At 39.2% G+C, this 14,978-nt stretch overlaps 1 pseudogene; it reads right to left on the reverse strand.

Annotated features, from left to right (window-relative positions):
- Positions 1 to 14,978, reverse strand: part of LOC121950942 — a 29,349-nt pseudogene that overhangs the window by 1,727 nt on the left and 12,644 nt on the right.

The raw sequence follows: 14,978 nt of genomic DNA on the forward strand, positions 1-14,978 counted from the left end.
CTGCTCTCTGGGAGTTACAGTAAAGTGGAATTTGTTGTTGCCCATCACATTTGATGAAGCCAGGCAGAAACTGTATGGATTTGGCCTGAGTTTAGCCCTGAATTGGTTGCCCCTCAACTAATTTTCTGCCGGATCAGTTGTTGTTTGATATTCAGTTTTAGGGGGATTTTAATGCCTGATAAATTGGCTGAACAGTTTGATTTCTGGTAGGTCTGATATTCTGGTCTGCTTGCAGTTTGAGCAGTACCACAGTATAATTTCCCACATAATTGTTGTCTGAAAATTATAAACAATAGTGAGCTTGACTTTTAAATTGTTGTGGCCAAAACTGCAGTCTAAACTGGGACTGCTGTGACATGAAACCAAATATCTTCTAGATATCTGCAGCACAGTATTTTCCATTTTCCATCCTACTTTGTTTCTAGTAGTATTCCACAAAGTGATGCTGACTTTTTCTCTTTTTGTCAACATTGAGGACATTAAACTGTATTGCAACTGTCACTGAAAAAAAAAGACCTGGGGTCCCGTATTTATGTTCAGTGTGAGCTCTGCGACGTGGCTGGTCAACTGATCCGTACAGAGTGAGCATAAAAGTCACAGATTCTATTGTGCAGAAGAGCTGATTAAAACGTGTAGAGTGAATTAACACAAAAGATCAATAAAACCACAGTTTCTGCCCAGCATTACTGTAACTATATTAGATCGCTAAAACTTTGGCTTGGCAAAAAACTGATGCAAAATGTAGGTCAGACTTTAACCTTGTTTAAAATAGCAATATTTTTCTTTCAATATTTAAAAGTAACAGCAATGATTTTATTGTGTGTATATACATCACATATTGTTGCTGCCCAGTGAAAAGCATGCATCTCCAAATGTCATCATTCCAACTCATGAAGAACGGCAATTTTAATAGCTGTCTGCGATCTTAGATACTACAGTTGATTTTCAAATAGATTATCTTTGGATGGAGGAAATTGTATTTATTTATTTTAATTTTAACATGCATTGTTTTCACTGGACAGTGACGTATATGCATAGAGATCAGGAGTAGAATCTAGAGAAAAAAGTGTTCGAATAAAATGTATAAAAAAAAAAATGTATGTATAAACAAAATTATATGTTTATCATGTGTGGTTTTTCTTTCTTTATTAACCAACAACTGTCACATGTGGTTAAGCATGCTGATTTCACAACATGCCGTCACAAAATCTTTCAAGTAACAGCAGCTCTATATAGCCAGTCAAGATGTTAATTCAGCACTCTGCACAGAGAAAGTACATGCAAGTACACGAGGCCAACAGGTGATACGAACTTTGACCTAAAGAGAAGCGCCTTTATGCCCATAGCTGGGATTCTGGAACTGGTTAATAGGACTCTTGTATATAGGGTTCCCTTGCTAACATGGAAGAGAAGAAGATGAAGGAAAAATGGAAGAAAAAGAATAAAGAACAAAAGCAGCGTAAAAAGACAGAAACAACAGTCTGAAGGAAAATGTTCAGCACAGAGCAGAAAAGGTCAAAAAGCGATCTCTAATAGTGACTAATTATGGTTTTGTGAAACAGCTTGCCCTTTTTATATCTCTAATGCTAATAATAACATGATTCTCTATAATGGCCACCATCAGTGCCAGGCAAAAAATGTTCCTCCTCTGTTTTAAGTTTGCAGAAGAAGTAAATGATTTCATTTTTTCTGTAATATGTGATTTGTAACATATCAGATGACTATCTTTACTTTTATTATCCTTGTTATATATGAGTTCAGTTTTGTTAGGTAAAAACACAAACAGCACAGCATCTCTGGGAAGAAAACTAAGTATAGTTGAAGTAAATAAGATTGGCTGATCATAAAAAGTAAAAATAAAACAGGAAACCCTGACCACATCCCTGCCAGCACAAGCTACCTTGCTACAGCTTGTTTATAAAGAGAGAATACAAAAAGAAACAAATGTTATTTTTCAGGTAACTTTGCAATGTCTCTAATTTCCTCTGCTAGTAATACAGTAACACATTATTTTTACAGTTATTTTCTCCACATACATTGCCTGTGATTAGTTTACTCCCATCAGGCCAGAAACACTGCTGCTGTGACTACGACACAGTAGTGGAGCTTTCCATCAATGGTCACCCAGCAGTCCTCCTCTTTCTCTGATTCATTGCCTTTTATGGTCATGCAGTTGTACCATGTGGACAGTGAGTGGCAGCACTGTCAGCAGAGGGGAAGGCCGCTCCCTCTGCCATCACAGACTAAACACAACTGTGCAGATCTGAGGTTGATCGAAGACAGAGTGTGAGCCAAAAAGGTGGAGATTCTCTCTGAATAATCCACCTTACTCTGGGTTAAATCTATTTTCTGTTTATACACCTTTTGGACATTTCCCTGCTGATTACTTCACATGTTTGACAAGAGAACTTCCTCACATCCATACATGCTTGGAGAAGCCTGAAGGTGGTGCCCAATTTTATTTGTGCTTAATGATTTCCATACAGTTTAACAGCTAGAAATCTGAAAATTATTTTAACCCAGACCTTAAAAGAGTTGAGTATACCCTGATTTCCCCAAGAAAACATTCTGATCTTACCGCAGACACAAATGAAATAAAATCAAGAACAGCGCTAGCTGAAAGGCTTCATGTAACCATAATTTGAAGTTTGCCCCAATCAAAGTTCCCTCCATGTGTTGCTCTAGGTGCTCTGGTGTGACTAACTCACCGTGTCCCACTTGGCGTTCATTTTCTCCTTCTCAAACTTGGCAAACTCTCGGCGGTCATGGATGATCATAAGCAGCTTCCAGATGAGCAGCAAGGCGAGGCCGATCAGCACAATGCCTGCTACCACACCTGCCACAATGGGGATGATGTCAGGTCCGGCCGGGCACTCTGAAAAAGAGAAAATGCACAGAAAACAACTGAAATCTGTTCATAGTGTTTGAAAATATTATCTTACATGTCCACAGATTCAAAACACATGTTTTTGTCATTAATTTTGACAAGTTATTCAGTGTATTGATGGTGGTCTGCAAACATTAAAAGGCCCACTCTTTCTATTAAATAGAACGACCATGTGGAAGCTATGCTGCTGTTTTGGGTTCACCATTTGTACCGAGGGGGATCAGACCAATGCATGTGTCACAGCTTTAACCTTGAAGTAACACAGGCATTGTACAAGTGAGGTTACAACAAAATATCAGGAAGGTATAAAAGGTTTCCTTTCGATGATTTCTTCCCTCTAGGTATCAAAAAAGGGACACAAAAAGGTTGTATTATCAAAACTAAAAAGAGACAGCAGTATGACTGGCTTAATACTAATTGTATGTCTTTTTATAAAATCATCATACAGGCAACATTATCATGCCAACACTACCACTGCTACTAACATTCATATATATAAAGATGAGGAATCTAAACCAAAATTCAAATACTTTTAAACAGGTACCTTTTTGAGATTTTCTTGAAAACAAATACGATTCTGTTTTAACATTGTGCTGAATGCATTTCCTTTGCTGTAAGTAAAGGATAATGTCCTCCAAGATGTCCATTATCAGGAATTATTGGACGACTGGGAGGCAGGAACAGCCCTCTGCATTGCCTCAGTGGAGACTGTTAATTTGTGGAGGTAACTACAGGCTTTCCTATTGTCCAATTAATTCCTGATAATGGACACCTCAAAGGGCATTATCCCACTCATACCATGGTCACTTACCAAAGAAAGAAAAAGACCACTCATTTCTATTTTAATGCGTTTTGCGATTTTCCCTGGTAACACCTGAGGATTCACCCAATACCTGGAGCAATATTTACAATCCCATAAGGTTCTTATGCAATTGAAACGTAGTTCACTACTTCAGTAAGGTAAACATATCAGATAAAAATGACACCATCTGATTTTTAATTTTTGATGTTAATCTTTGCAAAATGTCGCTGTCCAATCATACCCAGGGTATCCACCACGTAGACCTCTTTGGTGTCGTTCCTGATGGCGTAGGTGTAGTAGAACCAGCAGTCGTTGGCGTCTCTCTCTTTGCAGTGAGTCAGTGGGAAGCTCTGGTCAGTGGGCTGGGGCAGCTTGTCGCGATCCCTCACCTTGATCAGCTGGAAGTAGCTGCAGTCCCGCTCGCATGTATCCTTCTTCTCACCCTCCCCAAATGCTCGGCACTGCACGCAATCTCTGTGAAGACATGGACGGAGGGTTGATTTTCTTTCTGTGCTGTATTCTAGTCATTATAGTCCCAGCACACATTGGTAGAAGGCAGAGAAAACTCACATTGTGACCAAAAAGCTGTGAATAGCTGCCAATCTAAGCAAACCACATGTGTATGGACAATGAAGAAAACAGAGAAAGCAGAGACAAATGTGTATTCAAGATTTTAGAAATTATCAGGTCATAATGTCAAAACTAAAGTCTCTTCAACTGTTGATTTATTTGGATTTTTTAGAGTGTATTCAATGATATAACATGTAAATCTAATGTCAAAACAGTAAGGCATAAATGCTTTTATAAGAATGTGATGGAGAAACACTGAATCATTTTCATTTCTATTTGTTGGCCCTTAAGTCATCAAATTTAATTATATTAAGTTATATTGAGTCTAAAAAACAGTGGGAGCTGATTGTGAATTGTGGAATTAAACTACCCTCAGACTGATGTTAAATGTTAAAAAAATAGTCATACAGAGACATGACATCTGGGTCCTCAAAAGTAGCTGTGGCCTTGCTTTAAAGAAACAGGTCTATTCTGAAAGATTCAATATATTCATGCTGGTAAAAAAACAAAAAACATCATCAAAAACAACACAAAACCACTAATTTTATGTGGTAAATATATGAAACAAGTTGCAACGCATTTGCATAAAAAAGCTTCTTACTGCAAAGTCATCTTTCTGTAAAATCCCCCCACATTTTTTTAACTAAAATATTAATAACGAGTCTAAATATGGAATAAAAACTCTACACTTCCATGTTATTTCCTAATATCTGTGTCCAGCAGAAACCTCACATTTAAAAACTGTAGAATTTTACATTTCTGGCCTGACATGCAAGCTTCAGACTCACTTGTGCTCAGTGCAGACACCAGGACAGGTGGGACAGATCTCGCAAGTTGGACCCTGGAATTTGGGGTTGGTGCATTTGCAGAGTCCACATTCACATGTACCGCGACCGTTACAAATCTGCCCGTTCTTGGCGAGGCAGGTGGAAGTCTCCAGGGAGCAGTCGCAGGCACTGCCTGTGTAGTTGGCATCACAGATGCACTTCCTGCACTCACAGCGCCCGTGTCCTGGTAAAGTACAAGATAGGGTTACCACAGATACAATAAAGGAGGTGTCAGTCTTTCAAATGATGTAATTTCTCCAATCCTCACCTCCGCACAGCTTGTTGTTTGAGCGGTCACAGTTGAAGTTGTCACACTCGCAGTATTTGCCGCTGTAGATCTCTGCAGGATTCTCCCGTTTCTTGCATTCACAGGTGCCGCAGACACAATCACCACTGTTGCTGCAGATATCAGTGCCGTTGTCTTTTCGGCAGTTAGCATCAAGGTCCTCTGTCCGCACTTCGTCTTTGCTGCACTCGCAGAGACGCCCGATGTGCGTCCCTCGTTACACCTGAAACAGGAAATAAGAGGTTAAGCAAAGTTGAACATTACATGACTAAAATTCAAAAACATGAAAAAAAACATAGTTAATGTTGGAATTTCTGAATTAATGAGATTATTTGAGTGGAAAAAGTTAAAAAAAACAAACACATTTCTCCCTCTTCACTGACTGAACCATGTATCACAGAAGCCCAAAGTCTAACTGTTTTCCATTCAATTTATCACCACCGAATATTTTCTAATAAGCAGTTCCTTTTTCTACTTAAAGATGTACAGTTGTGTTTAGAAACAGAAAATCTAAAGACTTTTAAGACTCTGTGGTACACAATACAACAGCACTGATTTAGCAAATCTTTTTGGCTGAACGCTCACTTGCAGGCTCCACACTCGAAGGTCCCGTTGCCCTCATCGCACTTCTCACTCTGGGGCTCTCCTTCTGCGGCGCACTGACAGTCGCAGATGAAGTTCAGGACTACCTCCACCTCCTCCTCTGTGAAGCCCAGTGGTTTAATTTTTATGATCTCAGGCTTGCCATGTGATGGACACTTCTGGGATTCAATGGAAATCTTGAAAAGCACCTGGAAGCCAGAAGAGAGTTTATAGGGTCATTAAAACTTTTAAGGAGGATGCCTTGAAGCTTATCGTTCCAAATTTCAGACATGACCTATGGCGTTAGTTGATGTGTTTCTCATTTATTGTTTGTTTTGTTGTGATTTTTTCTCAATGCATGCATTTTTCCCAATTTTTTCCCAATTTGGAACAACCAATTCCCCAAACCAGTAGGAGATACTTAGCAACAAGGAACTAACTTTAGCTGAGGTGTCATGCATGCATCATTGTGCTTAGCCGAAATGTTCCAGAAGTCATTTTTTAGTTGCATCATTTTCACACCAGCAAAAAGCATCAAATCTACCTCGTCTCCGATGGAGATGTTGGAGCACTTCCTGCCGTTCTCTCCTGTCCCCTCCACGCCGTTCTTACAGATTGACTTATATGTGATGGAAACTCCCTCTGGAAGTCGGCCGTTTTCCAAAATGACCTCAGATGACAAAGACTGTCCAAACAAGAAAGATTGATCAATCAGCATTGGCTCTAGTGGGACAATCACAACCTATGCATACAAGCTATTTAAATGCAAAAACCCAGCTGCTACTTTACAAGAGATTTTATAGTGCCTGGTCTCAGTAATATGTATGTAAAGTAGTGCAGAACAAAGGCACAATTGTCAACTCTGAGTCATTTAGTAACATAGACAGCATTCATGTAACCTGAATGTGTGAATAGTATTTCACATCAGGGAGAAGTAACCACAGCAGTAGTGACTTCAGTGTTATCTTTTGTCTTCACAGAACACGTACAAGTACATGACCATTTATGGTGACTCTTTGTAATTTTCATTTAGCCTGAAAATCTTTTTATGGTGAGGAAAAAAACTATTTTCCTCACAGAATGAATGGAAAAATTGTGTGCAATAATATGCTACATCACAAAATATTCAAGAGCAATCGAATCAGAATCACAAGTTATCTGATAATTTCAGGGACAGTCAGATGTGATGTGAAGGCGGTGCAGTTTGACTCACATTGTAAGCATCAATAATGAGTTTGATCACGTTGCTGGAGTTAGAGGACAGCGTGCCAACAGCTGATTTGGGGATGAGATTTTTTAGCTCCTGAAAAAGACAAGTGTTGTAAGTCAGAGCAGAGTGAACAAATATTAAACGTGTGCATTTTACTGCCGAAATACATGAAGAGACGATGTACAGCAAACACAAAGTTTACCTTGTAAACAGGCTGGAATTCCTCAGTGACAGCAAAGATTGTCTGGATGTTGTGGTCACTCAGTTTCTGAACCAAATGGGCAATGGAGGGGTAGTCCTATCAAAGGATTCATCGACACAGAAAAAAACACAAACGTATGAGGAGAGGGACATTCAGCCAGCATTTCAAATCCCAGACTCTGTGGACAAATGTGGGTTAACATCAATAAGAAACCCTAACAATGAGTTAAATCTTAGATCTTAGCATGCTCGCTCTAGAAGGCCTGGCTGAGGCTGCGGACACGTAATGGTCAGGGTTGAGGCAGTCCGCCGTCGGTCAATGTAGGGCCGCCAGTGAACGTCTCCTGCCTTAGTCTTTGTGGTGTGTCCTGCATCATGGCCCATGTCAGCCTTCGTCAGCTTTTTTTTCAGCTGATTCAGCGTGTTGAAACTGTGTTAGGGTAAGTTGATAAATGAAATCACAGTAAGGCTGAAACAAACTTGCTATAAAAAGGTAAGACTATTATTTTTTGCCATTGAGCTGTTTAGCAGACACAGTTTAAAACTGTTTGTGTTATTGTTCACTAGCTTGGTAAATATGCTTTGTTTCAACACTGTGTTGTTGTTAATGTGCTAACCGGCTAACTTGCATCCTGAATCTGTCCCGTTGGTCTTCCTGTTTCCCTTTTTGAGTGATGGATACAGACTACAGCTGCCTGCTGGTATGGAGAATAATTTCTTCTCATATAGGCGCAGAACAAATGTGCTGTTTAGCCTTCAGTTATAGTCTTTGCGGTGTGATCACAGGCAATTTTTTGGCAGAGTCTCAGGAGACGAGAGGCGAGGTGAGTGTTATGGATAGTGAGGTGAGTGTGAGAGACTGCATCTCGACCCTTCTCCACATGCTCAGTTAGCTCCCCTGGATACATTATGCATATTTAATAAATGACGACTTACATAGTAGTGGCTCATGGTGTACTTGTTGTTCTCCAGGTGACACTTCCCATCGTTTGGCAGGACGATGCCGCCCAGTTTGCCGTCTCCAGCGAAGTGGAAACCAGCATCGGTGGAAAACACCAGCAGCCGAGTCACGTTCCTCCAGCCGATTTGCTCCTGGGCAGACCAACACAAAGAGTTAGTTATCTCAGTTATCTGACACTATTGCCTAGATACAGTATCACGGCAAAACAAGTCTACATTTCCAAATTGCTGACACTACAGGGACGCGTCTTCTCACCTCACAGACCGCCACCTGCATGATGGCATCGAAGCCCCCCTCTGGAGAGTCCAGGTTTCCTGAGATCTGCTGCTGACTGACCAACCGATTGAACTCGTCGCCCTTGTCTGTGAGCTTCAATACATTCTTATAGCTGAAGGGGCTGGTACAGTTCTGGTTCCCTGTGCAGGGGTTGCTGAGCCTGGCTGGCGTGGTGCTGATGTAAGGCATGACTGTCTTCTCCACAAATGAGCCGAAACCTAAAAGGAGAAAGTATTTTACTCAGGATTGCACTAATATTTTTAACACTACAGTCCTTTAGATGATTATTATTGATGTTTTCTTTTTACCAATCCTAAAATCCGAGGTAATCTTCTGCATTTCCTGCATGAGGTCAGTGCCAAGGTTCTTGACGTTTTCCAAATCATCTTTCATGGAGAAGGAGAGGGTCCATAAGGTAATACAGGTCGATGGGGTAGTCCTCAGCACGCTTGAATTTCAGGTCAAAAGTCTGGGGCTCACCTTAAGGAAAAGAAATCAGAGTTTCTTACTGGAAATTAATTTTGACAACAGCAAACATATTACATATAAAACATAATTTCTAGAACTGTTTTTTTTTTCCCTCACATGGCAATGTTTCATCAGATATCTTTCCTGCTCAGGCAACACATTCAAAGATTTGGCTTCAGAAGTTGAATATTTACCAGATCTGAGTGTCAGAGTGAGTTTCTGGGGCTGGATCTGGGTGATCTGGTCTGGTGACAGTTTATCGGCTACTTCCTTGTTGCGGTTGGTGACGGGCTTGTTTTTGTTGATGTCAATTTCTCCTCGTGGGTTCTCAATTTTGGTCACAGCACATTTTCTCTTCTTCAGGGACTCCAGATCATCACAGCGTGCCGACTTGGACTCACCCACTGTGAGGAAGTTCTGCAAAATAGCACGACAAAGTTTTGTGATGAAATTCTCAATGAAATTTGAACCACATATCACACTCATTTCTCATCTTGCTCCGTGGGCTTGAAGACATTGAGGAGATCTAATCGGTGGCATAACATATAAAATGTTCTTTCAAGTATTGCACATCACAGTTTAACAGATTTTTTTTGTTAGTTTATTTTTGTCATCAACCACACTAAAATACTGGTTAAAGCACAGAGACAGCAGTGTAGTAGTGAGGTCATAAAAAACATTTTCACCTCAAATATAAATTCCCAAAGTGGAAAAACTGTAAAGTAATTTTATAGGTGATGTATGTGCAGAAACATCCGGAAAGGAAAAAAAGACTCTGAAGCCAGAAGTAACAGTTTGTTATACATTTGTGATATATGAACCAATAAACTCACTAATATCTGGTGTATGAATGCTGCAGATACCATTTTCAGGATCTGAGAGTAAACAATAAATGTGGCCTCTGAAATCAATCCCTTTCCCTTTAACTGTCTGTTTTTTAAAGCCATTCTTTTTTGACAGCAGGACACAAGCATAAACAGATGACTGAGAATATCGATTGAATGCACATGATGTCCCACAAGGCATAGCGGAGGAGTTCTTGAGACATTGAGCTCAGTCAAAACAAAAATTGTGCTTTGACCTAATTCTTTCAAAACCACATGACCCACAGAGGCCTTTCCCTCCCGCGCATCTCTCTGTATACATCACATAAAAAATATTCAAATAAAACACAGACAAACAAAACTCCTGTTCTTCTGCAGAACATCGAGTTTGCAGGGCGAATACGAGAAATGGGGTTATGTTGCAGAGGCCAGCATACACACCATTCATGGTTTTTCACAACATGAAATCTGATTGAAAAGGTGCAAAGCACTTTCTCTATAGAGCTATTTTAGTGATGGCAGAGTTGTCCTTCAGTGGTGACCTTCCCTTGTGATTTTGGGATTGATTATGAACATCAAATGCCCTCTGAGTACAAAATATTAAACCAAATGTACTTCAGGGTGACCTATATATTTCACCTCATCTGGTGAAAACACTGCAGTTATCCTGTGATTTCATAAGCTCGGGTGGATATCAGTCAGCAGTCTGGCAGAAAAAAGTACAGACAACATTTAACAGGAATGCAGCTCTGTATTGACATGTGCCAAACTGACAAAAATACCAAACTTAGAGAGACTCTGTTCAAGAGAACTCACCTTGGTGTGTTTTTAGCTATTGCTGATATTTAGGGTCCAATACAGGTTGGTTTTAGATAAACAACTCTCGATCAAAAATCATTAGTGATGGGGACATGACTAAGTAGGCTGAGGTGTTTGCTGCACATTTTACAGCAGCAGTCCAATAACCTCAAAAACTTTAGTTACCAAATTGTAAAACAGCTTTTAAAAAATTCTGGGGGATTTATTTTTTCAACCTAAAATAAACCCCCCAAAACATGTGACCACATCAGTGGGCATGTCATATCTAACAGGTTGTAGTGAGGATGGAGAACAAAGTCAAGAGAGAAATCGTCAGTTAAAAAAAACATCGTGGTCGCAATAATAGTTGGTTCATGCCTGTTTGCTTATTTTTTTTAGCAAAATCAAATATCTGTAATAGCAACAGAAATTTGCGGTAATTATTGTAACATGCAATTTGCTACAACAGTTTACTTCTGTTGCACATTGTGCAAGACCCTCCGATCATGACACATCCTTAATTACAATGAGTCTTCACAAAACTGGTTCGCTGGATAGAACCAAGGTTCAAGAATCCTGAACAGCAGCGGTTTAAGGACCAGAGCTAATTTGGTGGAAAAGGGGTATTTGTAATGCAGCTATAGAATTTCAGTATACCAATCCAAACCCTTATTTGTGGGGAATTTTTTGGTTTCTAACACCGATGAATTCATGTTTAAAGTCATCATATTATCAGAGCAAAGGTCTCCTACTCTATTATTGCAGTAAAAATATGACAAATGTAGTATCAAATGTAGTTCTGCTGATTGACGCTAATCTCGCGTTCCAAGTCTTACACAGTAAAACTGAAGAACCTTTAAAACATGCTGTTCACCATTTTATTTATTGTAGAAGTTACCACTAGGAAATACGTCCAAAGCATTTTCAGCACATCTGACAGACTCTATAGAAAACATTATAATTCTATAACATTTGCTTTTTGTCTGTCCTGCACATTGTTGCCACCAAATCAGTATTTTCCTGTAGTGTGGTCTGCAGGTAGAGTCCTTGCCTTGAGGACAGAAAATGTCTATTTAAGATGATTATTTTAGCCCGAGTTTCCACTGTGAGACAAGAAGCAGCAGGACTCATGTTTAAAGTTAACGGAGGAGTTGTGGTTTATGTGAATCTCTTTACTCTCTAGTACTACTCTTCAGTTGTTTGGGCTTGCATTTATAGGATAAGTACAGTTTATGTGCATGCTTATCTATAGATGCATCTATTTGTATCAATACTATAGATGCAAAAATTAATGTTAGGAAATAAGGAACACAAAAACAAAAGTTTTTTTTAACTTTGCTTCCTTTTCAAAATTTCAAATAAGCATCTTAAAAACATTGTAATGACATTTTTTAATCACATTATCTTTTGATTGAGTTGGTTGTTTAAAATAGATCAGATTATGACTTAGGGATGGTGTACACAGACTTGAAATGTTGGAATTGTCAAAGGTCACTATTAGAGTTTATTCGTTATGTTTATTGTAAATTGTATTACTCAATGCACGCACTGATGACTTCCAGCTGCGTCTGTTAGCCGTTTCTGTGTCATTCAACCATTGTGCAATGCAGCCACAAACTCTGAACATGCCACTCCCACAGCTTGAGAGTCTTCCAGATAACTTTTCAGTCCTATGATAAAACACTTTGGTGGCAGTTTTAGTGACTTAACTCACTTCATCTGAGCACCATCCACACGACTCAGCGACCTGGATGCATTCCCCACACGATTGTGCGTTCGCCTTGATGCATATGCTTCCCTCTGAAAGAGACAACACAAGTTCCTTTCAGCCAAGATGACAAAACAGATTTTCCATTAGTTCACTAACTCAAACCAGCTTTGTTTTTTGGCTGTGAGACACAACCCCATCCCAGTTCAGAAAACTGAGTCATGCTGCAAGAAGCTTCAGGCAGCCCACCAAGTGATGACTTCACCTTGTAAAAAAGAAATAATTAAAAAAAAGCTTCCCACAAACCAACTGGGCCCACAGAGTCATAAACGATGAATGAAGAAATGCAAATTGTCAGGAGGGGATTGGGTAAAACGGGTAAGCACAGCTGTACTGCTTGGTGCTTAAGAAACGATACAAGGGCGATATATGGCACAAAATACAGAGCATGACTGTCTACTCAAAACCATGATAATCGACACATGTATTAAGCATAATGATGAATATGAAGGTGACTGTATTGCACTGGGGTCTTTGTTTAAACATTTTACGCTGTGGGTGAACTAATATTTAACAGTTAAAAAATAGAATCATGATATTTCCTGTTTCTTACCTTGCTGTGCCCAGCTGCCACCAAGGATCGCTGATAACGTAGCTATTAAAAGTAACCGCAAATCCATCTGTGACAAGAAAAATGAAATAACTCAGTATTAGATCAGACAATCCTCATTATAAATTGTGTTAGTGAGAGCTGACAAAAATGGTGTTTTGTGTGTTTAACAGTCACATGTACTTTGTGTTGGTTACAGAGGTTTAACCCTTTGAAACCTGAACAAAGTGGTTGATTTCTTTCAAAAACACAGACAGAGGTCCCTAGTTACAAGAAAATTACCTGAAATAAAAATTGAAAAAACAGGAAAAGAAAAAAGGGTAACACAACAAAAAAAACATAAATATATAGATAAAATAGTTGTTATTTATTATTATTATTATCATCATCATCATTTTTTTCTTCTTCTTCTTCTCTTATTATTATTATTATTATAAACAGTATGTACAAATACAGTTTTCTGGACATTTTCCCTATTATTTAAATTACCATTACCCTACATTAAAATTACATTATCAATTATCAATTACATCATCTACATTAAAATTAGTGAACACGTGAAGAAACTGTTATATCATCAAGTGCATCACAGCAAATCCTTCAGGCAAATGTTTTTATGGCCTGATGACTCCTAAATCATTAGTTTTTAATTTTAATGAGACCACCAGCACGAATAAATTTGGGTGATGTTGTCTTCCTAACAATCATCACTGCATGTTGTAAAGGCTGTATCCTGCATTTTAGTGAAATTCCTCAGTTACTGTTAGACAGCACAGGGGAGGAGCGACTCTAATTTTGCTTATTCCAAATATGGAGGAAGGAAATGCCCACACTCTGCTGCCAACAGCTGCCAGTTCATCATCACTTCCATGAAACTGCCATACTACGTGCTTGCTGTCTGACTGTGGTTTGGAAACGTTTAAGCTGTTACAGGATTATGTATGGTTATCTTGACTTTCTCCACAGGGTATTTCAGCTTAGACTATATGAGACACAGAGACAGAGGACGACAGAGAAGCTTGAGGAGACATAAAAATGTTGCATAAAGGAGAGAATATTCGCATTTACACTTGAGGTGTTTAGATTTAACCAGAGTGATTCATGATGAGTCTAACAGCAGACATGTAATGACTCTAACCGAGCAGAAGCTTTAATACCATGATGACCAACATTTAAAGCTGCCACACAATCCGACTGGAGAAAAATAACTGTGGTTCTACAGTCCTATAATGCCTCTCCCACACTGAGCTGAGCCGCTGAACATTAACCGATAAGCCACAAAAACAAAAATACAACTGGACAAAAGTGGCTAAACATTGTTTATTTGACTGCAACTTGATATCAAGTCAATGTTTTTACTAAGTAAGTTCTGCAGAAAGAACCTAAAGCCAAGGTTACAGCTTCGCAGAGAGAAAAGGCAGGTGTGTTCATGTGTGTATTCCCATATTTGGTCTGGCAGCTTCATGCCTCTTCCTGAATCTCTGCCATTCCCAACAACTCCAGTGACACATTTCCTTGACGGTCTGCCCAATCCTCAAACTTGGAGACTCAGACCAACTTTCGGTTTACTTGCCCCAGTAAGATGTAGCCTTCATAGCCTACAATCAGGAAGTGTTGATAGCAGCTAAGTCAACAGCTGTGTCCCAAAATAGTCAGTCCCTGCTGGATATCATTAAGCTAATTCTCACATTGTCTTTGTCTGTGGGTGCCATTTATTTTACATGACTCAAGAAAAAAAGATATTTTTTAAGTTAACTTTGAGTGATGAAGAGATAAAACTGGTGGCTTTACATAGTTAGGTACAGAGCAGACACAGAGTTTATCAATGAATTTTCAAAACCTTTTCATCATGGCTTCCCCATTTCTATGACTATCTTTAAGTAGATTAAAAAAATGGGAAGGCCTATATAGCCTTACATTAGTCCTACACAGGGTTCATACAGACAAGGCAAGTCAAATTCAAGTCAA

Source organism: Plectropomus leopardus, chromosome 12 (assembly GCF_008729295.1).
Source record: "Plectropomus leopardus isolate mb chromosome 12, YSFRI_Pleo_2.0, whole genome shotgun sequence".
Lineage (NCBI taxonomy): Eukaryota > Metazoa > Chordata > Actinopteri > Perciformes > Serranidae > Plectropomus > Plectropomus leopardus.